Consider the following 14951-nt stretch of genomic DNA (forward strand, 5'->3'; position numbering starts at 1 on the left):
AAAAATGTATTACTCTGCCTAAAAAGCTGTAAAACTGGGGGAAAGAAAATAAAATGTACAGTGGAGGAAGCAAGTTGTAACTCATTGAAAAAATCAGAAGGCTTCCAAAAATAATATGAATAAGAAAGTGCCAAACATTTTCCAAAAGTGATTTCACTATCTTGGCAGTAATCTGTAAGAGTTCCAGGTGTTCCACGCCCTCACCGACACCAGGTATTGTCAGTCTTTTGAATGTTACCCAGTAATCATGGAATAGTGGATTTAAAGTAGTCTATTATTATGGCTTTACTTTTCATTTCCCTGATGACTAATGGTTTTCAGTTTCTTTTCATGTGTTTGTTGGCCATCTGAAGATCTCATTTGGTGAAGTTTTTGTTCAGAGCCTTTGCCCATGTCCTAATTGGGTTGTCTTCTCATTATGAAGTCATAATATTTTTTAACATACTCCACATTTAAGTCTTTTGTCATACACACACACACACACACACACACACACACACACACACATAATACATATATTTTCTCCCAGCCTGTGACTTGTTTTTTCATTTTATTAATGGGGGGGGTCTTTCAAAGAGCATAAGTTTTTTATGGTGACAATGTCTAATCTAATTTTTTATATATGATAAGTGCTTTCTGTGTCCTATCTAAAATACCTTCGCCTACTTCAAGGTAATGAAGATTTTTTCCTATGTTTTCTTCTAGAAGTTTTATAGCTTTACATTTTATTTTTACACATCAGTGTATAATCTGTTTCAAGCTATTTTTTTATATGATGTGAGGCATAGGACAAGGTTCATTTTCTCCCTTCTATTTTTTTTTTCAGCTATCTAGTTGTTCTAGCACTATTTGTTGAAAAGTCTGCCCTTTCTTCAGTGAATTATCTTGGCATTTTGGTTTTGGAAAAAGAATCAGCTGAACACATATGTGTAGGGCCTATTTCTGGACTCTGTATTCTATTCAATTGACCTATAAATACAACTCAGCAATTCTACTTCTAGGTATTAACCCAAGGAAAACTGAAACATATGTCCTCAACTTTGTACATGAATGCTAATGGCAAATTTATCCATAATAATCCCAAATTAGAAACAACCCAAAAGTCCAACAACTGATTAATCAACAAATTATGTTACACCCATATAATGGAATACTAGTCAGCAATAAAAAATAATGAATTACTAACACATACAACACATACAATGACATGAACAAATTTTTTAAAGATTATGCTAAGAGAAAGATGCCAGACATTACATATAATATGGTTTCATTTATATGGCAAAACTTCCCTACTGTGACAAAAAGTAGATCAGATCTCCTGGGGCTCAGGGACTGACTGTAAAGAAGCCAGAGGCAACTTATTGTAATAGAAATATTCTAAATCTTAAAATTGTGGTGGTATTTATGTGGATGTATACATTTGTTAAAACTGAAGGTGTATACTTAAAATGGGCACATTGTATTACACGAAAATTATTCCTCAATAAAATTGAGTTTTAGAAGGCAGTCTTCTGTTATCAAAACGCGCTTTACCAAAGGGTCTATCTACATTCATAAGTATGAAATATTACGCTTATAAAGATGCTAGGGGGCCCTTTCTATCGACCATTTCTAGAATGCTTTCACAAGGCTAATATTTTAAACTAACACTTAAGATTGGGTTTCGCACAATGGATGGCCTTACCTAGGGAAGACATATTTATTACTGATGTACTTATTGATCTTCCCTGGTTGTTTATTTTCCGGAGTCCCATAAAGCCATTGGTATGGCAAAAGTCCATGATGCTGGAGACCCAGCAAAAATATTTGACACAAATATATCCCACTACAATATAGCTTCTGCTCACATGTGTACCTTCCCAGGCAAACAACCTTCCCAACCTGCTCCACAAAAGAGAATGACCTGGAATTCTGCTGCCAAATTCATCTCCAAGAAAAAAAAGAAATATGGTTTGCATTTTCTAAAGCAAATAGTAACTCTAATAATGTTGATGAATCACAGTGTAGCACAGCCCTGCAGAGTGCTGAGGTTTGCTCAAGCAGCCACGTTCACAGCCCAGTTCCTGAATGACACATCTGTAACCTCTGTATTAGCTAACGACGATGTATTGAAGCTTCTCAAGCTGGGGACTGCTCACCCCTAGCAGCGCCCTGCATTTTGCCAGAGAGTGCAGCACACTACAAAATAATGCAGTGTCTTTTCTGGAACATCAGTTTTACATGGAAATTTAGAAAGGAGAAAATGTTTTTCTATATTATGAAATAGAAAGCAATGTTCACATAATTGGTTAAGATTTTTTAAAGTCACTTCCAAGACATTTCCTACCTGAGTAGCTGCTTCAGGTTAAACTCCCCAGATCTTCAAACTCCTTTTAGGGTGTGTATGCCCCCTCTGCTATATTGTTATGGGTACATTCCAGAACAACAACAAAAATAAAGGCTGGCAGAAAAATGAGAGTACAATCAATACCGATAAACTGATGGGGATCAGAAAACCTAGTTCCTGGCATGCTTCTGGTCTCCCACAAATTCATTCTAGCCCAGTGCCTATGCAGAAGTCAGGTGCTAGATCCAACAGCCAGAGACCAACCCTGGCACAGCTGCATTTCCCCCTTACCACCTCGGGATAATTACCATAGTTTCTGCATCCATAAAATACAAATGACAACAGTAAAGCACGTGCAGTTAAACTGCCTGATCAATAGTGAGTGATCAATAAATGTTTGCTGCCGATCATCATTGCATTTGTTTTATTTTTATTTCTAATCTCTATATACCATGCCATAACCTTTTTATATATCAACTGCAATCCACCCAGTAACAGATTATTGACTATTTGCTCTCAAATATAGAGGGAAATATGAGGAATTCTGGACACCCTACCTGGATGCACAGCCTTTCAGGGACTCTTCAGACATGGTATACGACCTGGGTATCAACTGATATCTGCAAAATAAATAAGGGCTTTTTGGTGAAGCTTTACAGAGTGACCTGAAGTGAGCTCTGGCCCTCAGTTTGGCCGTGGAGATGAGCTGAAGAATTAATTCAATCCTTCGGAACAAACAAAAGACCAGTTTATGACTTAAGAGTGTCTGCTAATGTATTCATATACAACAGGAGTATCCATGATCGAGAGCCAGCCATCACCCAGGAGGCCCCTTCAAGCTGCGCAAGGCCTCCCACGACACCAATGCTCTGGTCAGAAATTTGCCAATAAGAACAGAATGAGAACTAGACAGTGGCATGTTTCCGAGGGATGTTTCCAACAATGGCAACCTGACATTCTCCTACATTCCCTGGATATTTCTACTTAAAGAATTTGGTTCATCTCCTCTAGAAAAGCACTGAAAAGTCTTATTACATGCAGCCTCAGTTTTTAAAACATCATCAACACAGGGGCCTTTCCCCAGCACCTGCCCCAACATAATGTAAGACCTCCAGCCTCCCCAAGTCTCACCCAGTGATTTCAAGGACTTCCTCAGAGTAAAATATGTAAGCTCGCAACTAATCCTTCACAGGCTGGCTCCGCCTTATTGATGGGCTCTGCCTGAACAACACCTTAAACAAGTGCTGGTATCTCTGCAAGGCACACAGTCTCCAGGGAGTCCATGGCCACCGACCTGGACGGTGAACCACAGTCTTGCTCTGTGCAGCAGAGAGAGCTAGTGGCCCACCGAAGACTCTTGTTCCCCTTTCATGGACTAGGGGTGTTCCTGGGAAGCAGCTGAGAGGACATGGACTTCACTTCCCAGCCCCCTGTGCATCTAGGTGACACCGTGCGAACTGATCCTCACTGACAAAGTGAGCAGAAGTCATCATGTACGTCCCTCCAAGTTAAATGGTTAGAAGAAGTAGGCATGTATGCTCCGTGCCGTCCCTTTCCCCATTTGCCAGTGGACACATGTTAAAACATAAATGCTCCAAAAACTTGGGTCTCTGAAGGACTCTGAGAAGCAGAGCCTTCCCCTAACCCACTGAGATTTGGGGATTTATCTCTTAGAGTAGCCAGCATTACCTTAACTAAAACACTATGGTCACTGCCTGTCGTGCTCAGGGCTCAAAGCAATGGGAACTGTGCCACAAGTCTCCTCAAGGCCCACTTGAAAACAAAGTTGAGTTTCTCTAGTTTCCTCTGGAAGAAACAAATAAGCAGTGCCAGGTTTACTTACGAACAAGCCAAGAATTCAGGGGAGAGCCAAGCTCCCCTTTGTGTTCCTTGTTTTGCCACGCAGGTCTATCCAGAGGTCAGTGAGCACAGACACCCCCCGGGAGTACGATCCCCACCAGAACGGGGGTCCTCACCACTACCTCCAACCACCTCAGAACCCAGGCAGGAACAATTTAAACCTTCACAAAAGGCAATACTTGGACTACTCAGCAAGTCCTACCATCCTGGCCAAAGTCTAGGTTCCATGTCCTAAGTCATTGCTGTGCCAGGAGTGACCTCCCTGCACTACAGAGCCCAGGGTCCCATTTCTGTCCATTCCAGGGCTTTGCATGCATGCGCCAAGCCGTGACCTACCACGATCCACTCTGTAGGACTGCCAGCAGACATACTAATCTGCTCATACCCTGAGCTGGGTTCAGCTTACAAACGGGTTGGTGCACGTAGAGAGGGCAGTGGTAGAAGTGAGCTGACAAGGTCAGTTGGGTCCTTCACATAGCAAAGGGCCTTCAGAGGTGTTAAGCAAGAGGGATTCTAAGATGAAATCACATCTGTGTTTCACTAGGAAAGTCGGGTGGGAAAATGGAATGACGAAGCGCCAGTTAGGAGCTGTCACAGTCCACCAAGAGAGATGGTCACATGGGGAGCAGTCTGCATGCAAGTCCCCCAACTCCTCCGGGTTTACCTGTACTTTGCTGGGATTCAGGGGATCTAAGATACCTTACTGCGTGTGCGTCACCATCCACACTCTGCATCTCTCACTGAAAATGCAGGGGATCTCTGTTCCCCGAACAGGAGTTTTATGTCCTCTCTCAAAAGTGCTTTAGAAGAGTGAACCCCCAGCATCAGGCGTTAAGTGACCCCCTCAGGGTCCTGCCGCCGGCCTGCTGATTCCCCAGCCGCCTCTCCTCACCGGTCCCTAGCCGCCCACCCACGCAGAGGACCAGTCTGAATTGTGGACACTGCCTTCACACCTTTTCCCTCATTCCCCCACCTTGAGGAAATACCAACCGCTATCAGCTCCACCGCCTGATCTCTCTCCAGGCCTCAACTTCTTGCATCTCTGCTGGTGGCACCTGAATCCAAGCCAGCAGCAGTCCTCCCCTCCATGCTGGAGGTCCCACAGCTATTCTGGCTCCCCTCCAATCTCACTCCCCTATTGCAACAAGAATGCCTTTTCAAAAAAACAAGAATGCCCTTTCAAAAACTTACATGTGGTCACGGCACTCCGGACTTAAAACCCTGGGAGAATCTCCTTTGACTCATAGGATAAATGCAAGTCCCTACTATTTTTCCTGTGGTCTTTCTGCTTTTCTCCTCCTCACTCATTCTGTGAGATGGGTCTCCTTCTTCCAGTTCCTGCAATGGAGCACGATTCCCACCTTCTCAGGAGGTGCTCCACCTCTGGGGGTGCATCTGAGACCACGCCCCTCATAGCTCTTTGCTCCTGTGCATCTTTCATCTCTATTCCAGGCACCGCTTTCTCAATGAAGCCTTGCCAGCCAGCCCCACCCTCACCCCCAGTACATCAGTTCTCTCATTATACATAACACACCTTATATTGTGCCTTGAATACAATATAATGTATGTAAATAGGCTATATAATATAAATGTAAGTAACTATATGAATGTAAAATACATAGAATCCTATTGCACTTTTCCTTTTATAGCACTGATCACAACTCTACCTATTTGGTTAATTCTTTAACAGCTGTCTCCTCTGCTAGAAGGTAAGCTCCTTGAAGGCAGGAATGAGTTCAGCTTGTTCAATGTTATACCCTCAGTGCCCAGAACACCCCCAGCACACAGGAAGCACCCAGTCAGTCTGATTTGGCTTAATCAATTCAGCCTTCCCATGTCAGTCACAGATTAAGAGACTGAGGCCCAGACAAGGGATGGGGCTTTTCCAAAGTCTTGCCGTCTCTGTCAGAGCTGTGGTCTAAACCCTGGGCTCTTACTCCACATTTCAATCCTCAGCCCACACTGACACCTTAATTGTTCTAGCCCCCCGAGATCCACCCATAACCCATATGAGAAAATAAAACCTCAGCTACAGAGATGAAAGACACGTATTTAAATCCCACATTTGCCACATAAACCTTACAATGTTGTGGTAGAGATTAAAAGAAGCAATATTGTGCACTGGGATTGGCCTAGGATTTGGGCACACACAACCTCTCTAGCGATGCAGTCGTTCCTAGGATAGCTTGTGAAGCGCATTCTTCAATTCTCACACGTCTGCCTTGATCAGGCCAGAAAAGCCAGGTCCTCCGGAAATCATCTCATAATGAACAGTCACTGTTCCCCCCAGGCAGCCAGCAAATAGTGGTCAATGAAGATGATAAAGACATGATGCCAATCTTAACACACTGGTGTGCATTCGGCATCCAGCACAGAGCCATGTGGCAGGTGATCCCTCTTAAAGAGATGGCACTGCTGGCAACTGATTTCTGCCAGCCATGTATTTATGAGGAATTTAAATTTTGATTTAAATGTACTCATGGCATATTATTGAACATACCAAAGGTTTTTTCTAATGTGGACAAAATGGAAAATCTATCACCCCCGCTCACACTCAGTCAAAGCCCAGACAGCTTTGGCTTCTGCAGGGAAGTCAGTGTCTGGAAGCGTTTTCACCACTGGCACATTAAAATGATGCTCCAGCCAATTCTGTGAGCACCTGGTTTTCTGCCTACGATGTCTCGGGGCCTGTGCTGGGCTCTGGGCATTCAGCAGCAGTGAGACACAGCTTCGGCCCCAGAAGCCCACAGTCCAGTGAACTACATTTGTGCAACACTTTACGAGCTACCAAGTGATTTCACTTAAATCTTTATCCATCATTCCTGGTATTTTTAGTACTGTGTAAGCCTTTCTTGGTCTGGGAAGAATTTAATGAAAAATTTGTTTCCAGTTAAAATTGAGTCAAGGAGCTTGGTTACCCTCATTTTGGCTTTGGGATTCTAAGTATGGAGGAACAAATCATAGATTCCTCTGGAAGCACATAGTGCGGCAGACTGTCGAGCAGGTGCCTGAGAGCCACCGCACACTCCCTTTCCCCTTACTGCCTCCCACAGCAGAGGCTGAATAGTCAGCTTCCCTTCCACTGAGGGGTCATCATACAACCGAGTTCCAGCCCCTGCAACATCTGAGGAATCTGTTCCAGGGCTTCTAGGAAAGCTTTGTCTTCTGATTCTAAGAAAAGACAGTCCCAGCTGGCTTGGCCTTTATTCCTTCTCATGTCTTCACATGGATGTGGTGCTTGGAACTGTAACATCCATCCTGTAAACAGGAGGCAATGAGCAAGTCAGAAGGGAAAGATCCAGAGAATCAGAGCCATTTTTGCTGATATTGTTGAGCCACTGAGACAATAATAGCAGCTACATGCCTTCAGACTATTAAGTAAGAAAAGGCATTTTCAGAGGTTTTCTGTTACCAGCAACCACACAGTCCTGGAATACACAGTTCAGGACATCACTGAGCACATGCCTTTAAAATAGGCACCCTTGGGCTTATGCATCAGTTCAGTCACTTACTAGTAACATGAGCCTGGATGAATATGTAATTTCTTGGAGCTCAGTTCCCATCATATATGAAATAAAAATATTATAACTGCTGGCATGAATGTAAAGTGGTGCAGCCACTATGGAAAACAGTTTGGCAGTTCCTCAAAAATTAAACATAAAATTATCACAGGACCCAGCAATTCAATTCTGGGTATGTAACCCAAAAGGAAGCAGGAACTCAAAAACATATTTGTACACCCACGTTCACGGCAGCATTATTCACAATAGCCAAAAGGTGGAAGCAACCCAAATACGCATCAACAAATAAATGGATAAACGTGTTATGTTCGTACAGTGGAATATTATTCAGCCCTACAAAGGAAGCATATTCTGACACAAACCACAATATGCATGAACCTTGAAGGCATTATGCTGGATGGCATGAGCCAGTCACAAAAGGACAAATACTATATGAGTCTATTGATATGAGGGACTTAGTCTAGTCAGAGTCATAGAGACCGAAAGTAGAACGGTAATTGTCAGGAGCAGGGGTGAAAGGGGAGATGTTTCTCTGTTTTGCAAGATGAGGGAGTCCTGGAGATGGACGGGGAGGATGGTTTCTCTTACTATCACTGAACTTGCATACTTTATGATGGTTAAAATATTATTTTTGTTATACATACTATCATAATTTTTAAAATAAATATTTTTAACATTAATGAAAATAAACAATTTAAAAATGATTTTAGAAATTGAAAAACAAAAAACACATTTTCATGAATTCATCGGTTGCCAGACTATACCCTTGGCTGACCACCACCCTGGGTCAATTCCTGTAAGGCCCGCCCCCTTGTGGATTTGTCCAAGGTCAACATCTCTAAAAGGTATTTCATTCAAGCCACAAACAGGCACGATTATTTGTCTTTCTTAGAAACCAAAGATGAGTCAGATGGTTTCCCACCATGAGGAAGGGAAAAAGATAACCACAAATAGTCACATTACAAGGCAGAATATAACACCTGCCCCAGAGAGAGATACAAACAATGCAGCATCTTCGGGGGTCAGAGCCACTGCTTGTGGCTTTGGAATTTGAGAAAAGTTCCAAAGGTGAGATGGCACTGGGGATGGACTTGAAGAATGACAACATTTATTGCTGAAACGGAAGGGGTTTTCAAGTTGTTTCCAGTTAGCAATAATAGTAACATGAGATGAACAGTAATCTCACCTGGTGGGAGGGAATCGTGCACTAGAATGAACAGGACAGATGGGAGCCAGATGAAGCCCCAAGCGCTGGGCTAGGGAGGCATAACATATTTTACAGAGGAGAGCAGGAGATAAAGGTGCGTGTCCACAGCACCTAAGCCTATTCTAAACACAGCCCATGTTCTTGAAAACTGTCAGCTCACTTAGGGGTCACCAACATCTGGAGAGATCCTCCAAATGACTAGAGAGGCCAGGCCCACCCACTGTGGTGACCATGTCCTGCAGGCCACTAGCACTGGGCTACTTCCCAAGAGAATGAAGAGCCACAGCAAACCCCTCGCAAGGCCTTCCGTTACTGATGGATGACCCCACAGGCCAGCCCTTGTCCCCCAAGAACCTTTCTCATGCATGCTTCCAGGTGAGATCTACCCCACAGACCCAGCAGGGCTTCCTCACTGAAGGAACAGGAGCCCACCTTCTTTCCGCACACCTCCCCATCTGGGCACCCAGATCCTTGAGAGCATTTGCCCATGGCCTTCTCTATACAAAAGGCAAGTCAGCTACCACAAATAGGATTGAGGAAAGAAGAAGAAAAATGGGTAAGAAGATCCAATGCAAAGAAACCAGTTATGCAATTGAGTACAATTTTAAGAAATTATTTCAAAGTTCTCATCATTGTAAGTGATGAAACAATTTATGACAGAAATTGCCATTATGGAAGAAATCATCTGTTCTGCAACAGCAATTTTAGTGACATTTATAACACACAAGAAATCATGAAGCTTAATTATTTGAATTTACTGGGGCTACAGATGCCACATGGAAATCTAATTAAATGGATCCACTGGAACTGGCCAGCTGAAGAAATGGCAGAAAGTTGCTGATCCGTGCACTGGTTTTTAAAAGCAGCTCGTGAACAGCCTCCAAATAGGCAGTGAATAATGATCTATCTTTCTTCCTCAACTGTCATTGGAAATAAAAAAAAGAGAGAGAGAGACATTTCTATATTGATCTTCAGTCCCTCACGACAGAATTTACTTCAACTCCTAAAACATATCCCCCATTCCAATGATCTTCAATGCATCTCCAGGAGGAATGGAAACTCCCTCAACTACTTACCTTTCAGGTCTTACATCCAATCTCCATCAGGTCTAAGGAAGTAGGTATAAATCCTTAACTGGTTGAGAGCAAGATTTCCTTCCTCAATTTCTTAAGAACATTAACAGCTACATATTAATAGCCTCAAGTTCTATACTTCCTGAAATATCACTGAATTCCTGGTTTAAATACTAAGTATTCCATGAGACCAGGATTCTGATTATAAAACTAATAAATGCTCAGAGAAAATATACAGAAAACACATAAAGATACAAAAAAGGTAATTAAAGTTGCCAACAATCCCACCAAACATATATAACCATGATTAATATTTTGGTCTCTTTCCTTCCAATATATTGTCTAAGCATACACATTCTTTATCACAATGTAAACATATCATATTTATAATCTTACATCTCCTTTTAATGACACATTATGTCGAGTACATTTAACACCATTTCTTCAAACAATCCCCTATTCTGGATTTATATCTTCTTTCTAAGTTTTAAACTTCCATTGATAAACTAACACATCCACATACCAGTGTCTACATCTCTGATTAGTCCATGGGGAGGGATTCTCAGAAAGAAACTCCTGGGACAATGTTGAATGACCTTTTAAGGTCCCAGTATGACCAGTCGTATTGCTTTAACAAAAAGTTACACCAATCTACATCTCTGCCTATGGAGTCCTGAAGAGCCCAAATTGAGAACTAGGTTTTTTTTCTTTCTAACAGCATTATTAAACTTTCAGTGAATGCCTTTGCCATTTTTTTCCTGTATAGTTCTCTTTGTTTAACAAATTTGGATATAAAATTTTGTCCCATTTCAATTAACATTACAATAAACATTAGCATCTTAAAGGTTCTTTGAAAACATGATTCTCTTAATGAGCACACGGAGACCATCATATAAAATGTATTTCTTTCAGTAAAGGGGGAGCTGCTGAAAGGTTGAAAACATTTCCATGTTTATTAGCTATCTGTATTTCCTTCTAGTAACTGCCTGCTTATGTCCTTTCTCAATTTTTCTACTAGGGTTTTAGCACTGTTCTTATTTATTTATTAGCCAAATTTGTACTTTGCTGCATATTCTTCCAAGATTTTTTTCTCAGCATTTATTTTTTTGGAGAAGTTTTCTTACTTTTAGACATGTTAATTTTAAGTAATTACACATTTCCCCTCTCTGGAATTTTCTGTCGGTAAGTCCACTTACTGTCACAGAGTTATCTACAATTCTTCCTCGTTTTTATTTTTTATGGCAGTAGTTTTTGCATTTAAACTCTTTAATCCAACCAAAAATTTATTTTGGTATATTGTGTGAGGAAAGGCTGTAATTGTATTTTTTCCAAGTACAAATTTAGAATTTATTAAATAATTCATCCTTGGCCTTCATCATCCCCGAAGTCCTCGTCCATATTAGTCTCTGCTTGTAGACTCTTCTGTTCCATTCAACAGTCTGTTCCTGCACTGATAACCACGTGGTCGTAATTAGCATAATTGGAGTACATCTTCTATCTGGAAATGCAAATCTCCTCTGATTATACATCATTTTCAAAATTTTCTTTGCAATTCCAGCCAGCTTATTCTTCAAGAATTTGAGAATAATTTGACACATTCCAAAAAAAGAAGAAAGCAAGCAAGCCACAGCTGAGATGCTGACTGGAATGGGGTGAGATGATACATTCTTGTGGGAAAAACCAACGTCTGTCACACTGAGTGAAAACGGTGGCACGCATCTCCACTTATTCAAGGCTTCTTTTTTGTCAATAAGTTTTAGTGATTTTCTTCATATGAATTATGCAACATTCCTGTTGATGTTATTCCTCTGTGTTTTATATATTTTTACTCCTAAGTAAACTATGCCAAGCAAGGAAGGTCTGAGAGGATATGCCTAAATTTCAGCTCCACATTGTGACAGATATGTCTCACTCTCCACAGAGAGGCTCAACATTGCAGGAATGAATGAAAGAATAAACAAATGGATGGATGCATGGAGGACAAATGGGTCCAAAAACACTGGTGCCAGAGAAGAACGGGGTTGGCCAGACCACGCAGCAGACTCATGATGGTTCTGTCATGCTCAATACCAACTTTACATTTTCAAAGAAAAATAAATCATCTTAAAACAACTACTGCTGCTAGTGGGTCCTTCACCGTCCACGGGCACAACCAAACCAAGGTCTTCCTGGGGAACTTCAGTTTTAAACAGAATGACACTGGCCTGGCTCAGGGTGGTGTCAGGCCTGATAGATATTAAAAAGGTGGTTTAAAATAAGAGAGAGACCAGTTTTATTGAGATGCCATCCACGCGCCATGCAATTCATCCATGTGAAAGTGTGCCGTGCTGTGGTTATAGCGGCAGGCAGAGCCGTGCAACCATCACCCAAAACAGAAACTTTGGAGCCATTCTAAGCTTCTTTAAAATGGTGGTGAAATACACATAACGTAAAATGTATCATCTTGACTCTTTTGAAGTGCACAGTTCAGTAGCATTAAGTACATTAATTCACATTGTTCTACAACTGATCCCTGGGACGTTTTCATCTAGCAAAACTGAAACTTTGTACCTATTAAACTATAACTCCCCATTCTCCCTCCCCCACCCAGCCCCTGGCAACCTCCATCGACCTTCCAACTCTATGAATTTGACGTCTCTAGGCACCTAGTGTAAGCAGTCACACACTATGTGTCTGATTGGCTGATTTCACTTAGCAAAATATCCTCAAGCTTTATCCATGTTGTAGCGCATGTCAGTGTCTCATTTTGAGGCTGAATATGTTATAAGCTTTTTTAAAGGCAGGAGAATGTGGGTGGGAGAGGAAAGGAGAGAAATAGAGGAGGGACAGACACCAGCAGTCGGGGTGTTCCGGCACCGGCCACGGCGGGAGAGGACACCCTAAAGCAGTGATGAGTGGATGAGGGACAGTCGGTACATTCAAGATGTATTTCTGGGTTAATCAAATACTTTAAGATAGAATGACAGGCCTTGCTGGTGGAGCTGAAGTGGGACTAAGGGAGAGGAAGACTCCAGAATAATGCCCTAAGTGTCAGAGGGAAGACTGCAGAGGACCGATATAGGAAGTGGGGAAGCAAGAGTCAAGTCACCCCGGAGAGCGACTCTGGAAAGAAGAAATACAGGGGCCTCATATTAGTGAACCCAAGGCTGCCCTGGGAGGGAACGCTTACAGCCAATTCCCCTTTAAAAATGTACTGACCAGTTCACCACCACTTTTTGCCTTTATAAGAAAACTTCATTGGTAAGATTTCGCTCCGTGGAGCTTGCCTGTGAGTGCATGTTGGCGCACTCACATAGACGTGCATACAGAGAAGCCACAGACCTAATGATCTGTCTGAATTCTCACCAAATTCGATTTAAAAAGGAAGACCGGAGTCCCGTGTCTCAGCCAAAATGAGTTGAAGGGCAGACGGATGCATCACAGAGATAGCAGTAAGAAGTAGATGAGACGGACAATCACACCCAATTACAGGGCAAAGTGTCATTACTTAGGTTTCCTAAGTCAAGACTACCTGCCAAAAGCTACCACAAAAGTAAATAAGGCATAAAGATAGTTTGGCTTTTCAGGCTGGGATTGATGACCCAACACAAGACTTCACGACGTCACGGAGAAGAGTGTGCACTTCAGAATCAGACCCTGGCTCTACACCCAATGGCTCTGTGGTCTCGGGCAAATAATATCATTTCTGGCTAAAGAACTCATATCATAAATGAACTTCAGTCTCCTGATTTGTAAAAATCAAGACAACCAGGGCAAGCCTATTTTATAGGGTTGGTGGGAGAGGTATATGAAACAGAGAGGAGGCCGAATACAAGCTCATCTGTGTACGTGTACAACGTACCTGTGTCACAGCGTGGTGCTGCATCAGGTTTCAACACTAGACAGAGGGTCAGAAGTTCTGAGTTCTGCACCAGTGAGTTATGTGACAACAGACAAGTCACTTCTCTCTTTTGCCTTGGGCTACCTCACTCATTAAAGCCTCAGCTGACCTGATAAACCGAATTGTCAACCAGCTACAGGGAAAGCTAAGAACCAACATGCACGCATTAACAACTACAGTCCCAAGGGGCTGAGGAATTCATGCCACTAGGTTCCGAGACATGGGGTAAAGGGGCTGAAGGAAGAAGCATGAATTGCAATTCTGGTCAAGATGCAGTTAGGCCCCCAGACGCCCTCTCTCCCAGGAGAGAGCACAGGAGGCTCACTCTCAGGAGAGGCCCATCAGAGGATCTCATCCTCAAGGGGCCCCAGGCAGAGGCTGAAGGCTGGCATACTGCAGAGTTCACAAAAAATAGGGAGGTTAGGCACACCAGGCAGGATGCTGAGATAACCCCCTTCCACCACACACTCACACACATCATCCCCACTGGCTCCCAGAAATACTGGCAGCCCACCTCTCCAGGCAGGAGATGAGAGTCTTCTCTGGAGAGTATGAGCAGCCCAAGAGGAGAGACCTGAGGAAACAGCCCTGATTCTTCATCCAACAGCCCAGCCAGACCACCACGCGGGGGAGCTCGGCATCAACAAGCAAGCCCCACCCACACGCCAAACCTCCACACAGCACCATAGCCCTCCTCACGTGGGACCAACACAGCAGGACCAGACGCTGGAGGAACGGCTTGACTACAACCGACTGAGATCAAAACAGAAGGAGAAAGAAAGTGAGAGACCTGGAAGAAGGCAGACTCTACAGGAAGGGGGAAAACTTAGAAGCAATTACTGCTAATATCCTCAGGGAGATAAGAAAGGATACTGTAACCACAAAATAAGCATCGAATGATACAATGAAGGACCATCTGGAAAAAAATAGGTCTTGCAAAGTTAACATATGTACATGTGTATTCACAGAAAAGGAAAACTTAACATATTTGGAAGATGAACTTGAGAAAATCTCCTAGAAAGTAGAGCATAAAGACAGAGAAAACTGGTAATAAAAGATGATATAATTAGAAATAAAGGTC

The 14951-nt window shown here is 42.6% G+C and overlaps 1 protein-coding gene across 1 annotated transcript in view; it reads right to left on the minus strand.

The window, feature by feature from the left end:
• Positions 1-14951, minus strand: part of SPOCK1 (SPARC (osteonectin), cwcv and kazal like domains proteoglycan 1) — a 466123-nt gene that overhangs the window by 384361 nt on the left and 66811 nt on the right. The gene's annotated exons all lie outside the window — the stretch shown is intronic.

Source organism: Manis javanica, chromosome 14 (genome assembly GCF_040802235.1).
Source record: "Manis javanica isolate MJ-LG chromosome 14, MJ_LKY, whole genome shotgun sequence".
NCBI lineage: Eukaryota > Metazoa > Chordata > Mammalia > Pholidota > Manidae > Manis > Manis javanica.